Source organism: Ambystoma mexicanum, chromosome 4q (genome assembly GCF_040938575.1).
Source record: "Ambystoma mexicanum isolate Mex_15411 chromosome 4q, UKY_AmexF1_1, whole genome shotgun sequence".
Taxonomy (NCBI): domain Eukaryota; kingdom Metazoa; phylum Chordata; class Amphibia; order Caudata; family Ambystomatidae; genus Ambystoma; species Ambystoma mexicanum.
Window position 1 is genome coordinate 811,923,497 of NC_090928.1, and position 21,299 is coordinate 811,944,795.

The window sequence follows — 21,299 nt, forward strand, 5'->3', positions numbered from 1 at the left end:
CATCTGTGTTGTTATATTGCCTGGTCATTGCTTGTACTAACCTTGAACTTTGCCTTGCAGCCATCGGGTTTTCCAGCGTGTCCACTCATCTTTCAATCAATAGAACCCTCAGATAGTCCTTTTGTACATCTGAGAGTTACATTGGTCGGAAGAATTTGTCCACTACACGACAGGTTCAAAATCCAACCAATAGCCTTGACTGGGGATTCTTGACAGCATAAGGAGCCAAACATGGACATGGCTGCTGACCCGTTGGCAACCCTGGTTCAGCTGATGGCTGATTTTTGTGCTGACATGACAGCAGCACATAACACCACACATCACTGCATCGATGAGATGCAGGCGAGCTTGAGGGCAGGTGGGAGTGAGCCTCCAGCCTCAGCCGCATCATCTGGTTACTGCTTCGCTGGAGAGTAGCACGATCAGACTCTGTACCTGTGTATATGGCATCTCAATTTCCTCTCGCCTCTCCTGAACATTTTTTGGGTGATCTCAAAGCCTTTAGAACGTTCATTAATCAATGCAGGTTGCATTTTTTTTTGCGGACCATCATCTTTCCCTGACTCCACCACTAAGGCGGCCTTTGTACTGACCAATTTGGCAGGTACGGCTGCGATTTGGGCAAACTCGTTGTTGGAGCACGGGAGCCCCTTGCTATTTGACTGTGACGCATTGATTAACAATATGACTCGGGTGTTTGACACCCGCTATAAGTCTCAGCCCACAGACATAGAACTATTTAGTTTATAACAGGGGGACACCCCACTCTTGCCATACCTCACCAAGTTTAATCAACCGGTCAAAAAGACTAGGTGGATGGATGAGAAGAAGGAATCATTGTTTTACAAGGGCTTGTCTTGTTCCTGTGGTCCCTACCTCCTTTCTGGATTATTTAGATCTGGTTCTGCAGATCAATGACTGCAAGGCTGAGGGAAAGCGGGAAAAGAAGATTCCTCTGTCTGTTCCAAATGCTTTATCACATCCTGCTATGGGTAATGGCAAATCCATGCAGATAGTGGCTGTTCAAAGCCCTTTGACATCGGAAGAGAGAGGGAATCACAAAAGGAACAACTTCTGCTTTCATTGTGGTTTATCTGGTCATTTCCTATGATCCTGCCATAAGAAACCCACAAAGCAGGGAAATGCCGGAGACTGGCAATAGAAGGAGCCCCTTTGCCGAGCAGTTCCCTTAGGGGCTCCGGTTTATTTCTGCCATTTACTGTGAACACCTTACTTGTTTATCCAGAAGGCATTCCTTGGCTAACTGAAGCTGTTGTGGATTCCGGAGCAACCAGAAATGATATTGATATACAATGGGCCTCATTACGACCCTGGCGGTAAGTAGCCGACATTACCGCCATGGCGTAATGAACGTTTACGCCATGGACTGATGGCGGAAAGAGCGCCACATTCCGACCCATCGCGCACGACATTACGCCATGGCGGTAATGTAAATAACGCCATGGCGGAAAGGGCCCCTACCGGCATCGTAGGCCGCGCAAGGTGCACTACCGCCACCCATCCCAGCGGCCACCGTAATTAGGGGCCACCGTAATCAGCGGTGGCCGCAATTAGCGGTCACCGTAAAAAGCGGAACCGGAAATAGCGTCATCGCGGCGGAACGGGAAACAGCACGGCGGCCATCTTTAAAAACACAATCCATTGCCATCCTTCCCAACAACACCAGATGCAACCCTGACACCTGTCCCAACCCATCACCCACCCACTTAACCACCCAAAAATGCCCAAAGTTGTCAAGAAGGCATGCAACCGCCAGCGCCAGGACAGATTCTCCCGGGAGGAACTGAGCATGCTCGCGGAGACCCTACAAGACAATGCAGCCGTTGTTTTTCCGCCGCAAATGACCAGGCCAGTGATAGCCAAAAAGAAGGCCATATGGGCCCTGGTGGCAGAGCGCGCCAGCGCGGTGGGGACTGTACCCGCACACCACAGCAGTGCAGGAAGCGGTGGGATGACCTTAGGCTACGTGTAAAGCATCATCTCTGCCAACCGCAACCTTGCCCTGGCTACCGGTGGAGGTTCTGAATCCCCACTGAAACTCCAACCGTGGGAGGAAATATGTGCCAGCACGATTGGCATGGAAGGCATTGAAGGCATCGGAGGGATGGAAAGAGGAGTACCGACATCAGGCGATGAAGGTAGGTGCCTGAAATCAAGACATGCCATAGTCACTGAAGTCCATTAATGTGTAGCACAATGTTGCCCTAGAGTGTAAATGCAACACATTAGCTGGACACTGCCCACAGCCACATGCAAGCTCCACCCTGTATACATGTAGCATGCACACCCTAAGTGCCGGCACCCACATACCTCTATCCTCATTCCACACAAAAAGGAGACAACCTGCATGCCCCTGCCTCAAATGTGCCCCATCTACTGACCAAAATCATGTCAATCATTGTCATTCCAATGTCCGCAGACCAATCAATAACGCTCTCCCTCCTTTGCTCCACCACAGGCTCAGAATCACACCCCGAGGACGAGGACACCGCTGCGTCAAAAAGAACCAAGAAGGCCAAGACAACCATTCACGCCTCCTCAACCTCAGCTGCAGTGAGCCAGACCCCACAGCAAGCACAATCCACTGCCAGCAAATAGGACGGCCCAACGGCAAGCACCCCAGTAGGCAGCAGGCCAGCAGCAGCAGCACCACCTGTTCCAACATTGCCTGCCATAGAAGGCACCGGTTCTGCTGCCAGCAGCACCATTGGAGAATCAGCTGCCATTGCAGCATGCTCAGACTCCGACATTGAGGAGCACGACGGCAGACGCCCCACTGACCTTCTACATTCCCCCTGTTTGTCCCATGCCAGCCCCCATGAGGATCCCACACAGGGGCACACAGAGGAAGAGGAGTGGCCATCTACCCCATGCCCAGCTCTAAGTCCACAGGAGGGGAGCAGCCCCTCCATCACACCACCGGCAATGGGCATGGCCCAGCAGGGGCAACAGTCCCTTGAGGAATTCATTCAACGGCAGCAACAGCTGTCCACGCTACTCACCGAGCATGCTGCGGAATGTGTGGGGGCTAGGGCAGCCATCGAACAGGCTACGGAGACCCTAAGGGCCGAAATTGCGCGGAGCACTGACACCCTGAGGGATGCAATGCAATCCATGTCAAGGGACATTTGTGGCGAACTTGCCGGGGTGCGCCGTGTGCTCACAGAGCTCTCCCACACCCTACAGGACATGCATGCACGGGAGCAGGCAGGGACATCCTCCGCTGGCAGTTCTGCCCAGAGCAGCCCCGTCTGACGTTCAGGACGCAACCTGCGCTCCACAGGCAGGGGTGCCCCGGGGGCCGGGAGAGGGGGCTTATAATAGCCTGTGCCCACTGTTACAGGCATCTGTAGACAGTCACAGGGGGTGTGTTGGGGTATGCAGGGAGAGGGGGTGTGTTGGGGTGTGCAGGGGGAGGTGGAGGGGGGAAGGGGGAGAGGGTGTGTAACGACAATTTATGATTAAAATACACTTTTTCCTTTTTCCGAAATGAAATGTGTGGACATTTTCATTGCATATGTGTGCTTTATTGGTGTACAGTCCACAGTGTGCATGTCCCAGAGACACACAGTGCCCCAAGTGCCGTCTCCATGTGATACACAACAGCCGTGTGTGCTAGAAGCATTGGTCGATGATATTTTGACGCATTTCACGCCCCTCCTGTGCATCGCCTCCTCCATGAGGTGCGGTCTCATCTGCACCCTCCTCATCCTCATCGTCAGGTGGTTGCAGTTCTTCGTCAGGGGGCAGGGGCATATTTCGTCTGACGCACATATTGTGTAGCATGACACATGCCATGACGATCTTTGCCACCTTTTCATGGCGGTACAGGAGTGCCCCACCAGACCTGCTGAGGCATCGGAACCGTGCCTTCAATAGGCCGAATGTCTGCTCAATGACCACACGGGTACGTGTATGTGCACGGTTGAAGTCCTCCTCGTGCTGGTTCTGCGAGTTCCGGACTGGTGTAAGGAGCTGTATGTAAGCGAGAATGTATGTGTCAGTCATGACGTCTGATCAAGAACATGATGTGCCACCATGGCTTGCATCCAACTGTTACTTTGGACCACTTCTAAATGCACTAATTGATTCACACAATGCAACCAGTATATGCTCATGGCTCTCATGGCCTGTTTTGCATGCCATCACCCAATGTATACAGAGGGGTGGAGTGCATTGTGAGTGCCCATCCACTGTGTCCGTTCATGCCGTTTGTTTTGTTGGCCTGGCACGTGTACTGTGATGTCAATGCGCACATCATTGCAACATTGCTGTGGGTATCATCATGACCCCAGTGAGCAATGCTGATGTTGATAGGGACATTTTGGGGGCCCTGCTCTCTGTGTAATGGTGTGTTGATGTTTCTGTCCGTCATGTGCCTCCTTCGTGGGCAGTTATGGGGGACAGGCCTTTTGGTTGATGGTGTTTGGTGACGTGCATGTAGGTGCATTTCATTGTTGACAATGTGGTCTGAATTGGTAGAATGCACTTGCAGATGGTTGTGTCATGGTTGGGACACAACCTCATTCACATGGTAGGGCTGCATACATTGGGTATTGGCTTTACTGGTGTTGGGTGGAGTTTGGGTTGCTTTAGGGTATCATCTGTCTCCGTTCTCTCTGCTACTCACAGCCAGGTGGAGTATGCATCATCCCTCCCCCCCTTTTAGCCAGATGGAGTATGCATCATTCCCCCCCTTTCAGCCAGGTGGAGTATGCATCATCCCGCCCCCACCTTTCAGCCAGGTGGAGTATGCATCATTCCCCCCCCCCCTTTCAGCCAGGAGGAGTATGCATAATTCCCCCCCCTTTCAGCCAGGTGGAGTATGCATTGGTACGTCGTTCACCTACCCACTTCACATTTCCATGGTCATGATATTAGACTCACCGAGTAGCCAGGATCTTGGGCCTGCATGTCGCTCCACGTAGCGTGGTATTGTGGAGTTCCTCAGGACCATTGAATCATGGGTTGATCCGGGGAATCGGGCACAACAATGTGTGATGATCTTGTTGGAGTCATAGACCATTTGCACGTTGATTGAGTGGAATTGTTTCCGGTTGCGGTACGGTACCTCCATGGCACGTGGAACCACCAATTCCACATGGGTGCAGTCGATGGCACCAATGCAACTAGGTAAGCCGGCTAGTGCATGGAAACCCACTTTGGTGTTTGCAATCTCATGGGCAGTCCGTGGTAATGAGATGTGGTCGTCTGTGTGCTTGAGGAGGGCATCGAGCACTTGGATAAGTGTATGTGAGAATAATGGTTGTGAAATGCCATGCAAGTGCCCCACTGTGTGCTGGAAGGTGCCTGTGGCCAGGAAGTGGAGTACAGACACTACCTTCAGTAGGGGTGGGATGGCGGTTGGACTTTCTATCATGCTGACGATGTCGTTGTGTGTCATGTCTACGATGGCGTTGATGGTGTCCCCGTCCACAAGGTGTGGATCTGCTCAGCAGTGAGGTTGTATGGACTGGCTCTGATGCGTGGGATTGGGGGCTGCCTGCGTGGTGGCACTGGCTGTGCTGGTGGGGCTTGCTGGCCCTGCCTTGCCCTCCTTCTCCTCCTGCGTCTCCTCTGTGCTGCCTGTTGTTGTTGTTGTTGTTGTTGTAGTAGCACTTGCATTGCTATCAGGTCCTCCAGCCCCAACATTGCAAGTCGTATTGGTATCATTGTGGAGTGTGACTGGGTGTGGGAAGGGGTGGGGTGTGCTTTTTTGTACTTCCTGAGTCTGTATTGCCTTCACCTGTGCTGTTTCTGTGCACCTGTGGCAGCTGGATTCACTTTACATGGCCATTTACGGTTGGTTCGTGATGGCGTACTTAGCGCCATGGCGGTAAGGTACTTAACGGGCTGGGTGATGGCGTTAGGTGCATGTCCGCTTGGGTCGGCATTCACGTACCTTTCCGCCATGGCGCTAAGTACAGTGTGGGAGGTCGCGTGCGCGCGTCCTTGGTGCAGATAGCGGCAGCATTGACTACGATGCCGCTAATGGCATCGTAGTTAACGGTCAAGGGTCATAATCGGACCTAGCGGAAAACGATGGCGGTAATCATTTACCGCCATCATTTTTCGCTTAGCGCCAGGGTCGTAATGAGGCCCAATATTTCCAGGAGTGGAACATACCACTTCTTCCTAAAGAACGACCAGAAGTGGGCAACGCAGTGGATGGCACATCGAGTTTGTCAGGTTTAGTAACTGACTGCACAGTCTCTTTGGTCATGACAATTAATGACACTCATTCCGAGACCATCACGTTCGATGTTATTTCTGCATCCCAGTTCAACCTCATTTTGAGTTTACCTTGGCTCAGGTTGCACAATCTGGCCATAGACAGGGTTGCTGGTTCCGTGGTCTTTCCCTCACAACATTGTCTGACTCAGTGTTCATCATCAAATCCTACTTACACAAGCCCTGCCAGGCCTTGCTGGACTCCGCCTTTGTGATTGGTTGTATAATCACGATGACCTTACATGTGGAATATGCAGAGTATGAGGATGTTTTTGACAAAGGAAGGGCAGATATACTTCCTTCCCATCTTCCCTATAACTGTCCAATAGATCTTGTTGAAGGTGTATAAGTCCCGTCAGGGAGGATTTATTCCCTCGCTCAAAAGGAGGGCGCTGTCCCGAAGGAATACATAGACAAATCCCTGGAATCAGGGATTATCAGGCCAATTCATTCCCCGGCTGCCTCCCCCTTATTCTTTGTACAGGAGAAAGAAGGAGACCTAAGACCCTGTATCGACTACTGGGAATTAAATGCGGTCACAATACGAAACCAATATCCCATTCCACTGATTTCGGTGTTGTTGGACTAGCTGGGCTCCTCTGTGATCTTTACTAAACTGGACCTTAGGCGGGCTTATAATCTTGTATGGATCAGGAGCAGGGGCGAATTGAAAACGGCATATAAAACCCAGTACAGCCTCTTTCAATATTTAGTTATGCCGTTTGAGCTTTGCAACACCCCTGCTACATTCCAGTGCTTCATTAAAGATATCTTTCAATAGCTACCACCCATCTCGTAATAAGGCTGATCCTGTTCCACAAAAAGGAAAATGTTGTAAAAAAAAACTAATTCAAACAGAAATGCAACAGGATATCACTGCAAATCCTTCAAAGAGAGTAAAAGAAGCTAATACATCATCAATTACCACAACCAAAGAAGAACCTATTACTCAAAGTAACTCCGGGACTTCTTCAAAGAAGCAACAAACACCCCGAAAAAATGACTTGGACACAGAACTATCTGGTCCATTCAAATTTTCAAATGTAACTGGTGTAAATTGCTACGCAAATGTAGCAATGAATATTCTATTTCAATTGCCACCAATTGTTGACAACATTTACTTACACAACACAGACCAATTGTGTTTGCAAATGTTAGTCCTTCATAGAAATGCAACAAACAATCCTGACAACACGTATGGAATAAGACAAGAATTGGACTTCTGTGCTGGAAGGTGAAATTCACTATAAACTCACAAGAAGATCCACAAGAATTTCGAATGTACTTACTCCAAGTACTGGAAAACAAAAATATACCTATAAATGAAATCTTCCAGATTTCATACATGTGGAAACATACATGCACTCTCTGCAGCAATGTGGCACAGGAACAAATCCCTAATGAGCGCTTCGTGTATCTATCCATACCTAATTGTGAATCCGTTCCATTTCAGCAACTTGTACAAAATGCAAACCATGGTAGAGTATGTACTACCTGCAATTCAGATAATTGCTCCACTTTAATAATACAAACACATAGTAAATACGTAATACTAATGGTTCTATGTTACAATGCAGATGGTACCAAAAAAAACTGCAAGCTGATAGGATTCACACATGGTCAAGTATCACGTGTTAAGAAAACCTTCACAACAATAGTTATAATGTACCACACAGGAGTCACAACCAAAGCAGGTCACACTACACTACATATATAAAAAAGAAATGTGGATGGTTCGAATGTAATAATAGTACCATTACTGTAAAGCAGAGATTAGCAGCAAATCTTACAAACGCTTATTTAATCTTCTTAAAACCAAAATGTAATAACTAATCTGTACTTAAAAATTAAAAAAAACTTCAATTAAAAAACTATAACCAGTTAGAATACACCAAAAGGTATCTAACTGCCCCAAGATTTTGCAACAACCAAACAGATAAATCAATACCACAAAATTAATAAAAATAGACAGTTAGAATACGCCAACAGGTATCTAACTGCTCCAAAAATCTGCAACAAGCCAACAGATAGAACATTAGCCAGAAACAACAAGTGAACAGTGCGGCCATGCACCCAAGACTCTAGGCCCTGGCCACAACCACCGCAGCATATCACACCATAGATCACACCCATATAATCAAACATTTTAACTGTCTATATGGGCCCGCCCATATCACACTTTTTAAAATGTTTAGTGAGGATTCATCCAGGGAGAGCAAAGTTATAAGCCACCCATGGTGTCTTATAACTTTGGTGCATATAACTTTGGTTTTAAATACTGCTGCATAGCAGAACCATTGAAGCAAACATCTAACCATACACCACAATACAAAAAGTCTACTTCCATGGATATGTTATACTGCAGTGCTTGTTACCAAACTCTACAATCTTAGTGACATGACGTAGCCAAAACTTCACATACAAACTATACAAATCAAACTGTACACAAACTGTAGATTTGCAAATATTTGATAGATATTTGATTGTATGGGTGTGATCTATGGGTGTGATATGCTGCGGTGGTTGTGGCCAGGGACTAGAGTCTTGGGTGTATGGCCTACGGCCTACGGCCTGCAGCCATGCACCCAAGACTCTAGGCCCTGGCCACATCTGCCTGCGGCCATGCACCCAAGACTCTAGGCCCTGGCCACAACCACCGCAGCATATCACGCCCATAGATCACACCCATAGAGTCAAACATTTTAACTGCCTATATGGGCCCACCCATATCACACTTTTTACAAAGTTTAGTGAGGATTCATCCAGGGAGAGCAAAGTTATAAGCCACCCATGGTGTCTTATAACTTTGGTGCATATAACTTCGGTTTTGGGTGCAAGGCATTCGGCCCTGGCCACAACCACCGCGGCATATCATACCCATAGAACCCAACATTTTAACTGTGGCATATGGGCAATTTTTATGTCTGCGTACAACGCGCGTGTCCTTAGAACTGTTTCAACTTGCCTGCGGACAGCACGCACTGGAATAGTGTCCTTAGGACACCCCTCATTTGCACTAATTACGGACATCCCAGACAGTGCAGGCATGTCGAATACATCAGTAGAATCTGCTACCTAAACAAATACAGTATTTGACCCATCTCATACTCCCCAAACCTCCACAAGCACTCTTGCACACCAAAACACTCCGCAAAATGACATTTTGCCTCTTTTCGCCGCTGCGCTGTAGGCAGATCCAAGATGGCGGGCGCATCGGAACAATCTGACGCACTTCATTCTATTCACCATCCAATCAGCGAACGTGTCACATGTCCACGGACATGACGTGAACCGATTAGCCAAACAGTAGCCTGCCCGCGGAGCGAACAGGGAAGTGTGGGACCAAGCCGCTGCTCCTGCTGTAAATTTGGTGAAAATCCATCCAGCGGTTTGGGCAGTAGGCGTGCGCAAAGTTTTTTCCTCATTCAGTCTATGGGAAAAAAAGACATTTTGGAACCCCCCCTATAGATTTGCCCCCCCTGGACCAAATATCACCAAATATTCAGAGTGTACCATATACTTTCTTTGCAAAGTTTGGTGAGGATTCGTCCAGGGAGAGCAAAGTTATAAGCCGCCCAGAAAGTGCTCTTCCTACGGGATTAGCAACTTAACCATAATTACAGAGCCACTACCATGGCTGTGTAATATATATTCGAACAAACAGCTCCCACACAAAAGGCTGTTTATTTATAATGTAACAAAAACCTCTGTAGTGAGTCAAAAATAACGGGGCTCTCAACCCAACTTACATTAGCACCAATCTTTATTTGGATAAAATCACATCGTAGATAAAAGAGAACCTAAATCAGCATGGACTTACATATGCAGCTTTGAAACTCTCCGCTTCATGCCACACGTTCCACCCCTTAGTAGGGACTTCATGAGCCTAATTATTAAAATCTCTGTTTCTTGAGCCTTCCTCTATTTCTAAACTTTCAGGAAGACGTTCCTATACACAGTCATGTGCCTACCCTTCACGGGTTAATTTAACTTGTTACTATAATGGGGGCCATCTTGGACCTGTTTCAGCTATTATAGCTTCATATGCCCATTATATATAGTGAACATCTCATAGCCTGACAAATGTACATATATCAATGCCTTTACATCTTGCCTATTCATCTCCATTTGCATTGTATGTAATAATACTCTAATTAACGGCTTGAACACCTAGTGGCTATATATTTGTAAACTCACATTACCATCACAGTATAATCCTTCGTGGTCTGTATTCCTAACTAGTAATTCTATGGAGGCCAATCTCATATGCAAAGGCACAATTATTCATTGAAAATAGACGGTGCGTGTATTATTCATCAAAAAATGCCCAATTACAAGATAATGGTCATGGAAAGATCCTGCCCAAGTGGGTGATAGTCTACTTAATATTCTATTTACCATCAACCACAATGAATTAAAGTGCATCCGTGCATAGTAAAAAACAACTTTTACACATGTTAGACATTAAAAACAATATATACATTTTTCTCAACAGATCAATTTTTATTTGTTGACATTGTAAATGTAGAGCGATTTCATAGAAACATCCCCTAATATCATAAGATCTACTAAACTTCAACCTCATTAGCATTCTATTGATTTTTAAGTGAGTAAGTGCTTGTCATTAGATGGAATGTATTCCTATATTTACCTTGCAAGAAAGTGACTAAGTGCCAGTCATTCAAATGCAAAATTGACTACACATCTTCCACATCTACCCTTAATAGGCATTTCTATACTTCAAAGTATAAAACATGCTTTGAGGCATCTTGTGGTGGGAAGAGGGGCGGGAAAGGGTGGGGGAGGGAAAAAAGGTTCATATGATGTTTTTGTTTAGGTGGAAGAAGACGGTGGTGTGCGCGCTGTGTCTGCGAATATTGCATCCGTTTGCGGGTAGCTTCTCATGCAAGCCGCTTCTGTGGCTTCTGTGGTTACTGCAGGCAGGATTAATTAGGGAAAGGTTATTAATTGCAGATGATATGAGGATGTTTGTATAGGGTGTATTATGCTGTGTTTTTGTGTAGTACGCCCCTAGACTCTTGGGTGCATGGCCATATAAATCAATACCACAAAATTATAACAAAAAATAGACAGTTAGAATATGCCAACAGGTATCTAACTGCTCCAAAAATCTGCAGAGGCCATGCACCCAAGAGTCTGTGCACTGCTTGAAAGTATTGCAATGGAATGTGTACAGAAGTGGAGAGGTCTTCAGGCGGCTGACTTATTGGACACAAGAGTACTGCAATAATGTGTGTACTGAAGTGGGTAGGACTGCATGTGCCTGTGTTATGTTTGTGGGTTGTGGTAACTGGGCAGATGTTTGCATGCAAACATGCAAAGATTGTGATACTGGTATATGGATTCGACAAATAAGTGTAGAGAGTGCAATTTTATTGAACCGATCATCTGGGCAAGTCGTTATAACCATACATTGATCGATTGTAAACTTTTTTCCTATGCATCTTACCTTAGTTTTCCTCACTTTTACAGATGCAAAAAGAGCATGTTGGGCGCAGCCATCTTGTGCTAATTATATGAATGGATTGATCGCCATAAGTTTAAGTGAGTGTGCAGCAATAAATCAAAACAGCCGCCCCCAAAGCTGACATCAGTTGTGCCAACGATCTCCTCCAGCTATTTTCATTACGTCATTACATTCATGGCCAGTGTAGCCCAACGTTCCACGTCATCACCCATGCACGCGCAAACCGGAATATAAACAAAAGATAAAACAAACCTGCTCACACAGCTACCTTCTCTGTCTTGCTATAAATAGTATTTTTAAGTGCATATTTCAATAATACACCAACAGTAGAGTGCAATGTTGCAAGTGCTTTTATTTTTCAAAGAATGTTCACAAGAAATTTTAAACTTCATGAAACGAAAATGTGTTTAATTTAGGGAGTAACTTGGAGCTGACAATGTTTTTTGTCCTTTGTGTCCCTGTCTTGCCGCATTGCAACTTAGCAAAAGAATGCAATGATGGTCCTTTGTGGTCCATTTGGGAGAACAGGTGTTATCTTTGAATTTTAAAAGGTGAACATTCTTGTTTATTTGGCTTCTTACATTATGAATGCTGATTGCTTCTTATTGCCGGAAATGCAAATGGACATATAGGCCCATATCGATCGTCCCAGATAACGGTGATCGAAGAAACAATGCTTATGGTAATCCTGCACTGTTGGTTGCAAAATCCGTCTGTTGGCACTTGGAAGCAGTGACACGGATAGTACGGTAGAAAGTATCTGCAAACGAAACCCAATAAAAATACATTTAAGTAGCTGTTCTTTATTTTATTATAATCATTTAGCGTATAACTGATAATTGTTCGAAATCTAATTGCATGCACAATATAGCAATCTTTAACACAGAAATGAAAACAAAGTGTATTGTTTGATACCATGAGTTGCGTAGAATTTGAGCTCTGTCAACTAGGCGTAGCTCCGAATGGAATGGAGAACCACCTGGAGCAAACGAGGAACAAACATAAGAATCATTCAGCTTAAACCATGGAGAGATGTCATTGTTACCAAGTGTGCAAGATTACTGTTGGAAAACCATGCACAGTGCACACAGAGAACATTTACGGCCATTAATAATTATGCATACATCACCTCATCCTACTCATTTTTAATCCAAATAAAAATGGTACGTAAACTATAATTTACATAATTCTGCAAATTCCATGCTTAGATTGTTTCCACAGGAAATTGCTCTGTACGACATATCACTTCCTTTTAGACTAACTTGGCGGTACATGGCTGCTCTGAAAAAGTTAAAGTTATGTTTTCTTTTTTTTAATATGCGCACAATGTATGTCCTTCGAGCAATTGATGTGTAGTGTTGAAGGCTAAATTACAATAAGCATTTGTACTGTTCAAGGGCAGTTTAATTTCCGCATATTACACATATTATTGTGTATTTCATAATGTAAGCAGTGTAATAAAATAGATCTTAGCATTAGGTACATGGGGAGATGATCCAACCTTACACACAGTGCAAGGAATAGACAGATGAGCAAAAAACAATTGTAGAATTACGCCCCCTATATAATAGTGTTATGTACAGTGTCCTACGAATAAATGGTCCATGTTTGGACACTGTGTGTGACAGAATGTGTGTTACATGGCTGAGCATATGTGGGTGTCAGGGCTATGTTAAACACTTTTGGGTCCCTGGGCACGGACATTTTTGGGGCCCTCCTTCACCAAACCAAAGTAATTATTTTAAATTTATTAAAAGATTATAAGTGGTATATGGTTTTCAAATTGTCTTTCCATTAGATATTAAAAGCGTAAAGTAGAAGTTAAAACTTTAAAGAGTAGAGCAGACTTTAAAATATGCTTGCCTGAGTGCTGTATCATGTGGGGCAGTCCATTTTGTCTTCTACCCGTTCCAGTCGATTAGCCTACATAAGAAAAACTATCAAGTAATGGCTAAACAATGCCACTGCTATGCAAGGAGACTAATCTTACAGAACACAGTACAGTTATGTGCCACATATGGATGCATTGTGTGTTTGGGTTATGGGCACTGGGCATATTATTCGGTAGTTTACTGTATTACAATGTATTGGTTGTGGACAGGTTTAGATCCTTGGGTGCAGAGGACATTCATCAAAGAGTTTGTCCATTGGCTGAATGTACTGCAATACTATGTGAACAGAAGTGGATAGGGTTTATGTGGCTATGTTATTTTTGTGGTTTGTGGTAAGTGGGTAGATTATTGCATGCACGACTGTATTATGCTGTGGTAGTTGTGGCCAGGGTGTAGAGTATTGAGTGCATGGCTTGAGCCATAGACTGTATGGTATGCACTCAAGAGTTTAAGCCATTGATGGGTAGAAGCACCACTGTATAATATACTTATGCATTCAACATTGTGATACTAGTATGTGGATTGCAGAAATATGTGTACAGATTGCAATTTGGAGAGTATAAAGAAGTATGACACCAATCATTGTATACTTATTGTTTGTATTGTTGAGGGCCTATGCAGTTTTTGTGCATGGTATGTGGAAATGTAGGAGTAATCATTGTTTCATTTTCTGTGATAAAAGAAAACATAACATGTTAGGGTATGTACTTTGTAATTTTGTAGTTCATTCTATTGCAGACATTTCTATACTTTGTGGACCCTCATAATTAGTACTTCATAAGTACCATTCTTTAAACAAGTGTACTGTGCAATGTGCGGATTTCCTGTGTTTCTTTGCATAACCATTGGGCCTGTAGGATTAAAAAATCTTTTTTACATTCATTTGTTTTTATATTGCAGAGTCCGTTGTAGTGATGTGTGCACTAGTTACAGCAATGTTTGAGGTGCACTGTTGCAGTAGGAGGAATTGACATGGTGAATTAATTGTCTTTTGGAAGTGGTGGTACTATGGTTGCAGTTAGATACCAGTTGGCATATTCTAACTATTTATCTGTTTCCTCTTTTTAGAAGTATTTCTTTATCAGTTTGGTTGTTGCTGATATTTTGTAAGTATTGTGTCAATACACTGTGATATTGAACAATTGTGGGGGGAGTTTATGCCTGTAGGCATATTCTAACTGTTGACAGTTTGGAAATTGTTGAGGGTATGTTTGTAGCACTGTGGTTTCTGAAGGTTGAGTTTGGCAGTTTCAATGGTTCAAATAATATTGAAGAATTACGGTTGCTGTTAGATACCATTTGGCATATTCTAACTGTGTACAATTTCTCATTGTTGCAGGGTATGTTTAGAAGCTGTGCCCTCTTGTTTGTACATTTACATTCTTCAATATTGTGAAGTGCTGTTGTAGCACTATGGGTGTACTTAATAATATTTGCATATTTCTTGCATTTGTATGGGCATTGTTAGACAGTTGTTGCCTTAATGTAGTAGTTTGTGGTTATAGAGGTTACTGAGGACAGTTTTAAACCCTCATACTAAGTAATGTTTTTGTAAGTACCATGTAGGAAACAATATTAGTATGTCTTTTCTATAATTATTATTTTTGTGACTGTACTCATTGGGCCTCATTACAGGGTAGGCGGTAGGGATTTAACGTTACCGGTAATGGAATACCGGTAACGTTAAATCCCCATGCGGATCACGACCCGGCTCACCGCTATTAGCGGCACCGCTAAGTAGGCTGCCACTAATAATGGCCAGTCCGCGTGCGCGCGACCCACCATCCCATAAATAGCGCCATGCCGCCAATAGCACACCATCACGGATCAAGTGGCCATGCTAATAGCAGCATGGTAAAGCACCCAAAATCCCTTACCGCCATGGCGCTAATACCGCCATCGCGAACCACCCGTTAAGAGAACTGAGCAGTGTTCCCACCTGCCACAGGTGGACAAAATCAGCACAGGTGGAGGCAATGGAGACTGTGGCAGCTCAAAATGAGCACACCACACCCCTTCACACACCCCTTCCCACACCAAGATGGTTCCACTACTGGCAGCATTACATGGCCTGGAGGACCTCATTGCAGTGCAGCTGCAACAACAACAGGCAGCACAAAGGAGACGCAGGAGGAGGAGGAGGAGGAGGGCAAGACAGGCACAGCAAGCACCACCACGGCACCCAATCATACCACAGAGGCACCCACCAATCCCCAGGATCACAGTCAGTCCATTTAACCTAACCCCTGAACAGATACACACCCTGTACCGTCTGGACAGGGCTACCATCACCAGCATCGTGGACATGATCCACAACGACATTGTGAGCCTCATAGACATCAGAACTGCCATCCCCCCGCTACTGAAGGTGGTGAGTGTGCTGCACTTCCTGGCCACAGGCACCTACCAGCACACAGTGGGACAGATGCATGGCATCTCACAACCAGTAATCTCCCGCACGCTGAACCAGGTACTCAATGCCCTCCTGAAGCATGCACCTGAACACATATCCATGCCACAGACTGCCCAGGAGATTGCAAACACAAAAGTTGGCTTCTATTCACTGGCAGGCATCCCAAGTTGCATCAGGGCCATCGACTGTACCCATGTGGAATTGGTGGTCCCACATCACAATGAAGTAGTCTAACGAAACAGGAAGCAATTCCACTCTATCAATGTCCAAATGGTATGTGACGCCAACAAGATAATCACACATTGCTGTGCTCGATTTCCCGGATCAACCCATGATTCCATGGTCCTGCAGAACTCAACTATCCCATGCTACATGGAGCAACACACCGGACAACGTTTGTGGCTACTTGGTGAGTAGCAGGGCAAGCACATGGCAATGTGACTGGGGGGGTGGAGAGATACGTACTCCAACTGGGTGTGAGGGGGGGAGTGATACGTACTCTAACTGGGTGTGAAGGGGGGGAGAGATACGTACTCCAACTGGGTGTAGCCTGTCGTATGTGGGCAAAATGCACATACAGATGTACGGCAATGTCCATCTGGGAAGGCGGCAACGTACTTGAGATGAACCGACATGCAAGTATAAGCTACACAACACAGATGACATTCCAGGTCTAGTAACATTAAACATCCATCCACATACAAATTGCACAACATTCCACACCACAAAATACAAAAATTCCACTTATGCCATCAAGATAGCATCCTGAATTAGTCCAGCACAACATCAATAATGCAATGTGCCCTATAATGCATGCAAAGGGATCACCACTAGCCATAGCATTTCCCCACGCACCTATTCCACCACTGAAGAGATGCCTCTCTGCATGGCAACATCAATGTTGGAATGGCAGTACACCAGCAGTGTGGAAACATCTGCCTGGGCCCAGGGACACCGAAGACGTCGCATCACCCAGGACATGTCAATTACTGTTTGAGGCATCAATGTGGCATGTCTACTTGCAGGGTCAACCTCCCCCTTGCACGTTGCTGTCACCCAGATCATCTGCATGTATGCTGTCAATTGTGTACTTGAATCACAATGCAATATCAATTTGTGTGATATGAACAGGCCGCTCTTGAGGTGAACAGTAACAGGACCCTGTTCCTTCCCCCACACAGGTGATGCGGGCTATCCCTTGAAGACCTGGCTCCTCACACCTGTACGGAACCCACAGAACAGGCACAAGGAGGAATACAATTGTGCACATACCCGTACCCGCATCGTGATCGAGCAGAGTTTTGGCCTTTTGAAGTCACAGTTTAGGTGCATTAGCAGGTCTGGCGGTGCTCTCCTGTATGGACATGAGAAGGTGGGCAAGATCACCACGGTATGTGTCATGCAGCACAATATGTGTATCAGACGGAATGTGCCACTGCCCCTGAGGTTGAAATGGAAGCACCTGATGAGTATGATAATGGTGATGAGGACGGAGGTGAAGGGGATGCAGGTCTTGCAAGAGGGGATGGGCAGGAGGGACGTGCTGTGAGACAGCATCTGATCAACCAAATATTCTGAGGAACATGTTTTCGTACTGTCACATGGATATGGGTATCAATGCACTGGTGTATGTTTGGGAGCACGCAATGGACCCTGTCGCCAATAAAGTACACATACACAATGAAGATGTCCAAGCCTGTGTTTTGATCATAAACCAGTGTATTGAGAAACAGAAAGGTGTAGAAGTGCAAGTAACAAAACATCCCACCACCCTACCCCCCACCCCCCACAACAGCCCCATAACACCCTACCCCCCACCCCCCACAACAGACCCATAACACCCTAACCCCAGCCCCCACAACAGACCCATAACACCCTACCCCACACCCCCCACAACAGACCCATAACACCCTACCCCCCACCCCCCACCAACAGTCCCTCATGTTTCTGGCATGTTTGCCCTGGCCAATGCACACAGAGGAATCTCCATTGACACCCTATTTGCCATTGTCTTTGGCAGCATCTTGGGGACGGTCAGTCATGCGCCTGGTGGTGCGTGTAGAGCGCCGGAGGGGGCTTGTCTGTCTCAACCCCGAAGATGATGATGGGGCAGACTGGGCTGGCTGTAAAAAGTGGCGGTCCATGGTGTCGGCCATGCGAACAAGGACCTCCCTGAGCATCGCTATCTCCTTGCATAGCCTGTCAGTGTTTGCATCCATTCTCTCAGTGGAGTGCCTCACTGTCTCCACAATGTTCTCCCTGAGTCGGGCAGCCTCCTCGACATGCTGGCCAACCAGCACAGTCAGCTCGTGTTGTCGTTCTAGGATGGTGGTCAGTTGGGGGGCAGTGCTGGGTGACCGTGCACTGGATGCTGTGCCCTCTGATGCACCCACTGCAGCAGGTGAAGGTAACATGGGGGACATAATTGCTGGGTAGTTGTCCTCAACAGTCACATCAGACCCAGGGGTCTGGGTTGGGGCTGGCTCTGAGGTTCTAGGGGGGCTTGGGGTGTGCATCTCCATAGGCTCGACTAGGGTGTCCTCCGGATCGGATAGGGGGCAGTGGCGGCTGCCTCACCAGCGGAGCTTGCCGCAGCTGATGGTGGGCCCTCGGTGGCTGGCTTGGTGCCAGTGGGATCACCACCGGTGGTGGGGCTGCAGTTTCGGGTGCAGCTACTACTGCCCTGGCAGTGGCACTGTGACAATGTTTTCTGCTCGTCAGGTGTGACCTTCCCCCCTTGCCCCTGGATGTTGTTGGGGTGTCCTCCGGCTCCTGAGCCCTTGGCCTTTTGCACGTAGCTGGTGCCTGGGATGCATCAGTGGCATCCTCACCATCTGTATGTGAGCCTGTCAGGGACGAGAAGGGGGATGGCATTGGTTGTGTTTCAATATACTTAATGCAGATTACATAAATGATGCAGTTGTGGCCATTGGGACTTAGTAGTTGTGGATGCAGGTGATGTGCCAGTTCAGTGCCTCATCCATGCATGGTTGTGTTTGGAACTTGTCTCTGGTGATGTGTGCATGTGTGTGTGTGTTTGGGTCTGACACTGACATGGTGAGGGATGGATGCATGTGTGGATGTGTGTCCATGCATGAGAGGAGTCCGTGCTCACATATGGGGGGGACCGTACATTCACATCACATCCTGTCATGTGTACACTCACCTCCATCTGAAGTGGTACCCACGCCGAACTCCATGCTGCCCACTCCCTCAATGGATTCAACGGCAATCAGGTTTGAACATGTCTCCTCCCATTCCTTCATTCTGATTGGTGAACCATCTCCACCGGCACTGGCAATGCGATGGTTTTCAGCCAGGATGCCCCTCACCCGCAGTCTGAGGTCGTCCCACCTCTTCCTGCATTCGCGCACAGTGCGCGTGCTGGTGCCCACAGAACTGACTTTGACTGCTACCTCCTCCCACATGGCTTTTTTTTTCAATAAGGTTGGCCGGCACATGTCATTAGCAAAAACTACCTCAGCATTCTCAGCCAGGGTCTGTGTTAGCATGTTCAATTCCTCTGGCGTATATTTCTCCTTGCGCTGCCTGTCGGAGGTTTTTTTTAATGCCTTGGGCATGATGCAGGTGTCCCAGATGATTTGCACTGCTCACAACTCGAAACAGGTCCTGGGGGCAGAGGATGGCAATGGATTGTGTTTTTAAAGATGGCCGCCGTGCTCTTTCCCGTTCCTGTGCGATGACGCTAATTCCGGTTCCGCAATTTAATTAATTTGCTTGTAGCGCGAGGGTAGAGGTGCTATCTGCACTTTCGTGGAAGCCGGTAAGGGATTTTTAGGGGACTTTACCAGCATGGCGGTAGGGTCATTAACATCATGGCGCTATGCTCGTGTCCGCGTACTCGTGATCGTGCGCTATTAACACCCTCTTGCGAGGGCGGACACGTTAATAGGGCCATGCCGCTAATTTTCGGTTTTTACCGCACAACGTGTAATGAGGCCCATTGAGTCATTGGGAAAAAAATTGTATAGCAGGCAAACTGATGTATTTGTTGGATAGTTGCTGTATGCTAAATTGCAATTATATATGTACTGGTGGGTGTTGGGGAGTAGGTTATTTTAATTTTGTACATCAGTGAGTAAATTTTGGTTTCAAGAATATTAAGTAGGCATTTGCAAGATTTGCTCTCTCTGCTTTAGAGAAATGTTAGTAGCATTGTATTCAAACCATGCACATTTTTTTGTATGCAGTATAGTGACCTGCACTGGTTGTGGCACTTGTGTGGAAGATTATGGCTACTGTTGTTAAGGTGTTCTTGCCAAGTGATACTTGTCCATGTGTGAAGCTAGTGAGCTTGCAGTTGTTTTTGGTTCCATCTGCATTATATCTTAAAAGCATTAGTATTACGTATTGGCGATTTGTAAGGTGGAACGATTATCGGAATTGCAAGTCGTACATAATATACTATGGTTAGAATTTTGTACGACTTGCTTAATGGAATGAATTCAGAGTTAGGTATAGATACTTAGACAAAGCACTCGATAGGGACTTGTTCCTGCATCACATAGTGCAGAGAGTGCATATATGTTTCCACATTTATGAAATCTGTAGGATTTCATTTATAGGTATATTTTTGCTTTCCAGTACTTGTAGTAAGTACATTAGACATTCCTGTGTATCTTCTTGTGTGTTTATAGTGAATCTCACCATTCCAGCACAGTAGTCCAATTCCTGCCTTGTTCCTGAGACACTGTATGTGTTCTCAGGATTGTTTGTTGCATTTCTGTGAAGGAGTAGCATCTGTAAATACAACTGGGCTGAGCAGTTTAAATAATAGTTTTCAAGACTTGGTGGCAATTGGAATAGAACATTGATTACTACATTTGCATAGCAATTTACACCAGTTGTATTGGAAAATATGAATGGGCCAGATATTTATGTGTCTGAGACATTTGATGAAAGTCCATGCGGTTTGTTCAAAGAAGTAGTTATTTTTGTCTGTGCAGTTGGGTATGTATTTTCCTTTTCAGTACATTTTTCTGTGATTTTGGTAGTTGATGAAGTATGAGCTGATTTTCATTTCTTTGGTGTTACTGTTGGGAGAACATGTATACGTTCTGATTGCATTACTTTTCTTTTACAAAGTTTGTGTTTTTGAGGAACAGGGTACATTTTGAGATGGGTGTGAAGAGTGCACGTAGTCTATTGTACTCTACGATGCAAGGAATGTCAGCGTTGACTTTACTTGCTTCAAAATTGACTAGAAATAGTTCTTCAAGTGTACATTTGCGTG